We start from the raw sequence: 10,641 nt of genomic DNA, 5'->3' as shown, positions 1-10,641 counted from the left end.
TAAATCTTCTTTTAAAAATGCTTGAAACTATTGTTTGAAGCAAGGTACAATTCCCCTATGATGAATGCTATCACTATGTATATATAAAATGTACCAATAAAAAAATTCAAGGAAAAAAAAATAAAATTCAGGTATTGCCGTGACTTATCCACATGGCTGACACTGACAAAGGTTCTATAATCTGAGGTATAGAATCTCAGCATAAATCCTGAGGGGATTTCACTGACCTTATCAGACCCAAAAGCTACAACTCTTGTTGCATAGGTCCTGCTTTACCTTGTTCTTAACCATCCAGCAGAAAAGTATAAAACAAAGTATAAGAAGTAAAGCCATGCTGTTATGTTGAGCTGTAGGGAACTCAGGTCAACAATTTCTGACATTGCCAGTGAAGCCGAAGACCCAACACTATTATGAACTACTGGACTCTTTTAGAATAATTTGCTGAGTTAACACACCTATAATATTCAAATAACGGAACTTAACAAAAAAAGGGTATACAGATGGATGATCATTTTGTATCTGTGTATTCAAAATGGTTAGGATAGATATATATTTGCATTCTCTTTATGAATAGAGGGATTTGTTTTGATGGTGTTTGTAAATAGGATATCATGTATGCATCTTGTACAGCAATTAACCACTAGGAAGAATGTATGCAATGTGCTAATTATTGAAACTGTCCTACCAATTTGGTTTGAAAAAAAAAAAAGACATCATGTCTGCATCTTGTCCTCTGAATTACTACTATGAAGACAACAATATGCAATGTATTAATTATTGTAATTGTCCTACTAACCTGTTTAGAAACTGTTTCATTGCTATTTTTTCCCATTAAAATGAATAAAAAATTTTTTTAAAAAGAAAGAAAAATGAAATTACCTGAATAAAGCAAGAGTGTCAGGATTTTCCTTGTGTTCTCCCTCGCCACCACAATTGTCTTCTCTGATCAAGCCTTTAATTTAGGGTTTTCATGTTTAGGCTTTCAAAATTTACCTGCATTGTTTTCTAGGTGCTGGGAGTGAGGTAGCAAAGGGCGGGTCCTGCCCATGCTTTCCATGCCTTCCCAAGTTCGTACCACTCTCTATTAGCAGGAGGTCCACCCTCCAGGGAAGAGTTTGTCTGTCCTTAATAGCAAATAGGCTCTTGTAAAAAGGAACTGGGCTCAGGGAAGAAGTTTTCCGCAGAGCAGTGACACCACCAGAAGAGGTGGCTCAGCTATGGGGCTGATTAGGAGACAGAAGTTGACCCATGCAGAAGATGTTGAGGATGCCCTGGCAGCACATGTGCCCAGGTGAGGGCAGATGTGTGCAGGCTGGAGGGTCCCTAGTTCAAGATGCCATGGAAAGAGCTGAGCGCTGAGCCTGTTTTTGGCTGGAGAGCGAGCCAGCTGGAATCAGGCCAGGCAGGCAGGCTGTGTCGAGCTCAGCATCCCCTGGGACCAGTAACTTACTCCTCCAGAAGGAGGATCCCCATCATCTTGTAGGCCCCAGTCTGCAGGAGCTAGGTGGCTGATACTCCCAGACTCCTGCCAGCACTGGCATATGGGCATACATCGCAGCTTGTGTGGAAAAGGAGCCCCTCAGGTAGTAGGGGCCAACCTTAGCAACTTATTCCTCCCTGGAATATGGAGAAACTTAGGAGACTTGTGCCTCCTCTCCCCTCCTTTTCTCTCCTCTCCACTTCTCACCTTTCCTCTCCTTTCCTCTCCCCTTCCCTCCTTTCCCTTCTTTTACCCTCCCCTCTATTCTCTTCTTTTTTCTTCTTATCTCTGTTCTGCTTTCCTCTCCTCTCCTCTCTGCTTCTCTCTTCTCTTCTCCTCCCCTCTTTTCTTCATAATCTTGGTCTATGTTAGTTTTTCATTTGCCAGACTAAGCCCACATTACAACCCAAATGATGTAGAACTGGCCTCAAACCCAGAGAGTTTCATTCACCCAAGTGAGTCCCAGCAGGAACCCACTGACAGGAGGGGTGCCTTATATTCCCCATTAACTGGGACTATAATGTGCATGCACTGTTGGGGGGAACACTGGGACAAGCAAGTGGCACCTCAGAGCCCACAGCCCCCAAAACAGACAGGGCATCTGGTGAAGTTTTCTAGATCCCTACTGAGGGAATTCTCTGGATTTCCCATGAGTACACAAGCTGAAAAACAAAAGACAGTCAAATACAACCAAGCTCTTGGTTGTAAGATGCCCCAGGAGCTGTGAAACCTACCAAGCAGCTACCCATGATGTCCAGTAGTATTTACTGGTGGCTTCCTGTGGAAGCCCAGGAGGGAACGGCAGGGCTTTCTTAGGAATAGCAATCGCTCACACATCTAGAACCTAGAGGTGTGACTTGGTTCTAGGATCTTTTGGCTTCCAATGAAGGCACCCTAGACTCAGTTCTGCCAGGCACTATGGCAAAGGCCTGTCTCACAAATGGTGGAAGGTGAGTTAGCTTGGCGAAGGCTGTACACATGATTCAGTGAAAAGAAAGGGGCCCAGAAGATGCTAAACACACACCTTACCACGTGTTGCCTCTTCATGTCTCTCTCAAAAATCACTGTGCAGGGAACCCTGAAAGACATCAGAAAGAGGCAGTTGGTGGCCACCTCAACAAGAACACAACTCCTACTCACTCTGAGCAAGACACCTCTGCTTCACTTTTTGAACTAGGTTTAGTTATAACATCTAGTGAGAACACACCAAAAGAATAGCAGGTTCTCTGTGCTTGTTTAAGAGTTCAAGGGCCTCACAGGAATAATTGGATCCAAGCCCAGGGAAGATCAGAGACCATTTTGGTCATTATCTGGATGTTTCTACCACTGCATGCCTGTGTCTCGTTGACAGGACAATTGTTTGTAGGGAGGCAGGCATAGAAAGCTGAGATTTGCTCTTTGTGTGGTACAACCCAGCAGCGCTGAGCAGGATGGAGGCTCACTTTCACAGAGGTTCACTTCCCGGATGCCATCTTCCAAATTGTCCCACAAGGCCAGGTTGCAAATGGCCTGGGCTGTGGCCTGGTTTTCAGGGTACATCTCAGAGCACTAGGCATCACTTAGCTGGACTTGGAAGCAGGACCATGCCCCATGAAAGGCCTAATGTCAGAGGATTTCACTCGTTGAAAGTCAACAGTGTCACAAAGCAAAGAGGAAAGAAGCACTGGCTGTCCAAATGCAAGGCTTGCTGCCAAGGACCATACGGCACTGGTAACTCCTTTGTATTCTGAACTGAGCAAAACACAGAACTCACTGAGCTGCCTTCAGTCCACGGAGGTAGCTCTGCCTTACTGTACTTTGCTAGGATCTTCCAGGGACCCTTGCACATATGTGAGTTAAAAAGCCCCTGAGTCACACAGGAGGAGCTACAATCCACACTCAGCATCATTGTTCTTACAACCAGTAAAGTGATTCCCTGATAAAACTGCTTAATGATATTAGCACCAAAAGATTGGGATTCTGTGACATTGATGTCATGATTACATCTTCCTATAACTGATTTTTTTATGTTAGAAATCACACTGTTGGTTAAGACAGTCAGTGATTACCAGCACCACAAGAGACTCCGCCCAACTACAACAGCGCACAGCCCTGGGCTGCATGCACTTACCTCTATTAACTCCAGCCCTGCTCTGAAGATTCTCTTCAAAGAAGGAAAAAAGGAAGAGAAAATAGCAATCACTGCTCCAGAAGCTAGCTACGATAAATGCCGTCAAGACAATATGTACCTTTCATCCCCAGCACTGTAGAAGAGGAAAAGAAAGAGTGTGAAATATTGACACTAGTTGTGACTGAAGAGTATGCCTACAGCTTCTGGCTGCAGACGCCCAGGGGCCTTCTGTGTGCTGCCTGCCTGAGCCCCAAAGCCATGAGCGACAGGCTCTCAGCCGCTGCCAAACCTGAAAACCAGTAGCTTGGTTTTGATGAAAACATCTGACTTCAATATATTTCCATAGTCTATTTACCCATTTTCAGTTTCCTGCCAACCTAGCACAGTTTTCTCCACGTACAACATTGTAATACAAAGACATTGCTCATATCTGTTCAGAAATACCGATAGCAACTGCATCTAGAGTCCCTGCTGTTATTTGGAAAACTGGAACTAATTCACATTTTTCCACCTTAAAAAACAAAAACTTTCTAGCAGATTTGTCTCGTCATGGCTTATAGACAGCAGACACTTATTTCTCACAGTTCTGAAGGGTCAAGGCCAAGGTCAGGACGCCACATGGTCGTATTCTGGTGAGGATCCTCTTCATGCTACAGACTGCTGCCCTCTCATACGCTTACGTGGCAGGGAAGTCGAAAGCAGCAGAACTCTCTGGCCTCCACTTATAGGTGTGCTAATTCCACTCACAAGGTCCCTTAATTACTTCTCATAGTTTCTGATTTCAGTGTATGAATTTTGAGTGGAAACAGCCCATAGCAGTTGTCTTTGTTATTGTCTCAAAACTAGGCTTGTGTTCAGGGATAGAAGATAATTCTTAGAGGAACCTCAAAGCAGCCAAGTGTGGAATGTCTGAGATCTTTAAATGCATGCATGTTTTGTGTTTTCTGTATTCAAACTTAAAGCACAAATAATTTCAAGATGGACAATATCATGTTGATTACCAAACTCCCAATTAGCATTCACTTTCCACTTCTGAGAGGACACACCTGCTTTTGCTTACTAGAGAGTTTAATTTCTTTAATAAGTACAAATTGGCAGATTATGCCTTGCATAGTCACTGAATTTGAGTGTTTGAAAGCCAGCCTACCTGTATTTCAACAACCTTGTCAGTGTTTCTACGTCTAATCATCACACCATGGTGACAAATGCAAAGGAGTGCAGAGCACTATGATTTAGGAATTTATTCTCCAGTTGGCATAATAAAACAGGTGCATGTAAAAAGTTACATAAGAAATGACTTATAATCTTACTTGAAGTTTTAAGATGATGTTAGAAGAAATGTCCATATTTGGCACATGGTGACTTATCAAGACTCAAACTCAGATCTTCCTGGCCCTCAGCTCTGTTCTCTTGGCTCCCTGGACATTTCCAGAAGGATCTACCGTGCTTGCTCTACCCACTAACCTTCCTGGAGTTTGTCTCAGTAAGATGTCTCTAGAAGGCCCAGTAGTCCTTCAGATGCAGGAGACATGAGGCAGTTGTGACACGTGGGAACCCTTATGTGAAGCTAAGGAATGGATATGCCTACAGGTCTCTAGGTTTTCCTCCCCAACAGGGACATCTCATCACACCTGTTGTTCCCGAATGATAAGGGAACACATCCAACTGACAATGAAGTGAAAGTAAAGATCAGTTTCTCTAAATGCTTGTGTGTGAAGCTTTGGGGCTCTTTTATGAAGCTACTCCTTTGAATATTATCCATTATTAGGGTTTACATCTAAAATGTGCCCCAGAAGTTTCATGGGTTTGGAAGGTGTTTGGAATGTGAGGACGCTGTCCCCATTACTGGATTCATCCATTGACGAGTTCCATAGCTGACTGTGGTTGGAGGTGGTGGAAACTGGGCGGTATCCTCTTGCCCCTGTTCTTCCCCGTCTTTCTGTTCCCTAGCTATCATAAAATAAGCAGCTTTCAGGCCCTTTCACAGCATCGTACCTTCCCTAAGCCAACCGACCATGGACTGAACCTAGTGACACACTGTGAGTCAAGATAAGCTTCCCTCCTTTCAGTTATGCCTTATGTGTGGCTCCAGCACATCCATCTTGGTTTTGATCATGCACGGCAGACAGGGAAAGTGGAACCAACCTGAGGAAGCCAGGTGAAAGACAGATATGTGGGATCTCTTTGTAGTACTTGCAAATGTCTATGAATCTATAACTAGTTTCAATTAATAAAAATAAAAAGATAACCTGCATAGTTCAGCAGAAGCCATGAATTTCCATGACTGGCACTGGAAGGAGAACACCTCAAACTCCTAGTCACAGATGCCTGAACTTTGCCCCAGAGACAGAATTTTTTTGGGAGCTGCACATGACCAAATGTGGAATTTGAAATTCAGAATTAGAGGCTCAGATCATGGTCCTAACTCTCCCACTGCCTCTGGTGATCTTAGGCATGTCACTTAGCCTTGGGGTCTGCTTCTTTACTTGTAGAGTATTTGTTTTTGAGAGGCCCCCACAGATTCAAAGAGATCACAGGCCATCCGATGAGATGATGCATATAAAGGTGCAGGTAGACTTACAACAACATACAGGTGTTGGTTATTCCAACAAGCACTTCTAGTAGATGTGGTCCGGGAGACCTGTGTGAGGCTGCCCTTCCACATGGCAGCATTCAAGGCCCTTGGTGTGCCTCATTGGCAGCTCCTCGGATGGCCTATTAGCTGGTGACATAGGTTCTTCGTCTCATCATAAAGCCTTTACTCAGCCAAAGCAATCTCATTCCTCTTCTTTATGCCAAGGTGCTTGCAGTTGCCCTTTGTACAGTACATCAGCCACTTGAATATTGTGATGCCTGCCACTAGTCACACACCTCCCCAGCACCATGGGGATTCACTACCAGCTGTTACTCAGGGTACACCCTGCACTGCCTTCCAGGACTTTGAAAGCTTCTGTCTGCCCGGGCATGTCCTGTATTAGCCCCAAGAAAAGGTCCAGAAGTGCCCAGATGCAGGCAGTCTAGATAACTTTGCCCACTGACAGCTGAGAGCCAGTGTGGCTGCATGGGCTTTGCCTTTGACCAGCAGCTTACAGACACATTGTTTCTGGATACAACTCGGGCCTGTTTGATTCCCTCTCTAATCTTTGGCACTTTGGACAGCTCTTCTGCCTGCTCAGGCTCAGCCTGTTTGTTGCATTTACTCAGGAAAAGGTGCCATCGAAGTTTTCTAAATATGATGAGTCTTAACTGAGAAGAGAAGCCTGGATAGTCTATTTCTCTCTAGTTCTCTGCATGTGGTGTGAAGACCAGCACCATCAACCTCAGCTAGGAAATTGTCAGAAATGTAAACTGGGAGGTTCTACCCTACACCCACAGAATTAGATCCCCTTGGACGTGCCCCAGCAGTCTGCTTTTATAAGCCATCAGTTGCCATTGACACCACTAAATCTTGAGAACCATTTCTCTGCAGGAGTCTCCAAAATGCAAGTTGGAGGCCACTTGCTGTCTCTTTTTTATTGTGTCAATAACATGTGTTTTTAAATCAGAAAATTTTGTTATATATACACATCAGCTACCTTGTATATTTTATATGTGACCCAAGACAAGTCTTTTTTATTTAGTGTGGCCCGGGCAAACCAAAAGTTTGGACACACCTGCTCCAGAACTTTCTGGAAACCTGAATCTCACCTGTGCCTGTGACTACCTCCCAAGCCTCATGCGCTTGCCTGTCTTGGGCAAAGTCTGGCCCAGCACCAATCAGGGAAGGAGATTCTGAAAAACATTTATTTAGGTGTAGTAGGGATGTCAAAGAGATAGATTAGGTTGTCTTATAAACACCAAAGTGATAGAAACATCTCAAGCAGTTCTCACCATCTATAGAAATGGTCACCTCCCTGCCTCTAAGAGAGCTTCTTTAGCCACAAAGGTCGCCCCTGCAGCCTCAGCCTTAGGCAGCCTCGAAGCCCACCACTAGAGACCTATCTTCAGGCATTCAATCCTTTTGACTCACTTTAGTGAAATGTTTATAGCCTGAAGTTCATAAGGGGCAGCCAAAGTCCTAGGTACTTTCTCACCACCAAGACACCATACCTGAGACCTACAACTTAAAGAAGGATGGATTTATTTTGGAGAGGTTTTTAGAGGATTCAGACCATTGTTGGCCAGCTCTAGGCAGAAAGGTCATGGTAGAAGAGTCCAGCAGAACAAAACTGTCCTTGTCAGGGTGACTAGGAACCAGAGAGACCAAAGGGAGGAGTCTGGGAGGAAGAGGAGCCCTCTAGGTCACACCCCAGTGACCAAGCTCTAACCGGTCCCACCTCTTAATAGCCAGTCAGTGGCAGTACCCCATAATCCAATCACCTTCCACAAGCTTTGCCTCAGAGTGCACAAGAGTTTGGGGTTCATTTGGCTCTAAACTATAAGAGCCTTTATGCCCAGGAACTTTTGTCTTCGAATAGATGGCCATCGTGTTTCTCCTTCATATGGCCACTTCACATCAAGAGGCCTTTGGGGTACAAGTAGACAGTGCCCACACAGGGTAGATAGAACTTGAGGCAAATAGGTGCAAAGGACACAAAGGCTGTTTTAGTATTTCCCTTGTCACTGATTCACAATACCCAACAGCCACAACTTAAAAGAGGAGAGTTTCTTTTGGCTCACAGTCTACAGAGGTTTCAGTCCATAATCAGCTAGTTCAAGGCAGAGGAGCATGGCAGAAGAGGAAGAGCTCGTGGCACAGTGGGGCAAGCAGAGAAATCAAAGATTAGGGAGGGGGCTCGGCTCTTCCAGGCTGCACCCCGGACCCTTCCTCTTGTGACTGGGCTCTGCCTCTTGGCATCACATTTAGGCATAAAATCCTCAGGGGACAAATCCACTGATTAGCACCACAAACTCATGAGTCAATCACCTCCCAAGGCCCCACCTGTGATCACACAAGTTTTTGCAAGGATACAAGCCATATAAAGGGTACCATGGGGCTTAACAAGTAATGAACACTCCAATTCATTTTTCTTCGGCTTAAAAAAGATAAATACAAATACTCCAGGATTTAATAGTCACAAACATCCTGTATAGGCATTAGTATATCAGTTTCCTCATTCACACCAAAGTATTTTAACTGCCCTGGGCAACCTCAGAAAAGATGAAGGAGAGGCTCAATGAAAGAGGATGTCAAAAGCATGCCTCACTGACTAGAGACCATAAGGAGACTGCTGGCTGACTGCATTTATTAGAAACTCCAAGCATGTGGGACATACACCATGGGCCTGGCACTGTGTAGACCCCAAAGACCTAAGGAAAAGTAAGACACAGTCCTTCTCCTCAAAAAGATTACATTCCAGTAAAGAGATAAAAACAAAAGCAAGAAGCATTGAGCTATGTAATTAGTGCCAAGGTCGTGCCATGGGCACTCATACAATCCCAGGAGAGAGAACTGCTACTTGGAGGTTCGCTGAGTGCCTGCATTTGCCTCTCAGCCTCAGCCCTCCACACTACTGCACTCTACAGACAGCTTTGCAGAGCAGTCAGTCTCCGCATGGTGCTCTGTGATCTCTGTCCCCTGCTTTCCGAGTCCCTGGGAAACTCCCACCACATCATGTAAGGTTGACGTGAATCAGAAGGGATAGTATGTGACTTTCCAAGGTAGATCTCATAAAACACACCATAGCTTCTTGATCTCTCTGTCTGTCTCTGTTTGTCTCTGTATCTCTCTCTGTCTCTCTGTGTCTCTGTCTGTCTGTCTGTCTGTCTGTCTCTCTCTCTCTCTCTCTCTCTCTCTCTCTCTCTCTCTCAGTCTCATAAACTGCTCAGGAGATGCAATCTGCCAAGTCATGAGGACATTTGAGGAACCTTACGGGGGGCCTGTGCTACAAGGCATTGAGGTCTTCCACTGAAAGCCATAGGAGTGAATGATCTCGGAAGCAACTGCTCCAACTTTCAGGTGACTTCATCCTCAGATGACTTCTTAATTGCAACCTCATAAGAGACTCTAAGTCAAAACAAGCCAAGTTTCTTCTTCACTGAGGCTGTGAGCTGATGCTTACTATTCTAAGCTACTGCTTCAGAGTAATTTATTATAAAGCAATAGATAACCATTGCAGCCTCTTGGACTGCATCAGCAGCAACCACCCCCCCCCCAGTGAGTCTCACTTCCAGTTGGATTTAACTGATAAATGAGTCAGCGGTCCCATTGCTGGGACACAATAGCCAACACTCACAGCTGTTGGAAGGAGAAGAGGTTTAATTTGGCTCGTGGTTTTAGAGGATCCAATGCATGGTTGTAGGGCTTCCAGGCAGAAGCATCATGGTAATGGGGCCTAGCATAGCAGAGCTGCTTAGCTCATGGCGGCTGACAAGTGGTCAGCGACCAGGTACAGACCCTAAGGCCACACTTTTGCAGCCACTCAGATCAACCCAATGTGTACTTTACTAAACCCCTGGGTGGCTCCCAAGCTAGTCAAGGTGACACAATCAAGTTTAACCACCACAGCTGGTAGGAGTTACAAAGGGAGAGAAGGTATAAAGGTTACAAAGCAGTGCAAGCTTGGGATATTTGATTGCCCAGCCTCCTCCTCACTGCTTCACTGAGTGTTGGTCATGAAATCTCTCCTTCAGTTTTATGGCTCCCTTACTCATAGCTATTGGCCAGAGGTCCTAGTGGCCACACTAGTACACTGTCTTTTCACACCCTGATATTACAAGGTTCCACCATCCATGCCTTGTAGCTCCCATATGCTTTGCTCATACCTTTGTAATAGGCCATTTATAAACTCTCCACAAATTCCCCAATTTGCATGTGCATCTATTTCCTGTTCTAACCATGACTAATACAAACAGTGAGAATAGGAAGGCTCAAAAGAAATGGTGTTTGATTTAAGACTTGAAGGACAAATTTAATCCTGTCAAAAGAAAAGTAAGATAAGCCACCTTCCCAAGTCAATAGCCACAGGCGAGTGGAGTATCTAACTGCGATGTGTGATGCTTGTAGGATGCCAGTTCTAATAGGACACCACTCATCGAGGAAACAGAATTACAATATAACATCATGACTGGA

This window comes from Octodon degus, unplaced genomic scaffold (assembly GCF_000260255.1).
Source record: "Octodon degus isolate 3935 unplaced genomic scaffold, OctDeg1.0 scaffold00039, whole genome shotgun sequence".
Taxonomy (NCBI): domain Eukaryota; kingdom Metazoa; phylum Chordata; class Mammalia; order Rodentia; family Octodontidae; genus Octodon; species Octodon degus.
Note: the sequence above shows the minus strand (reverse complement) of the source record.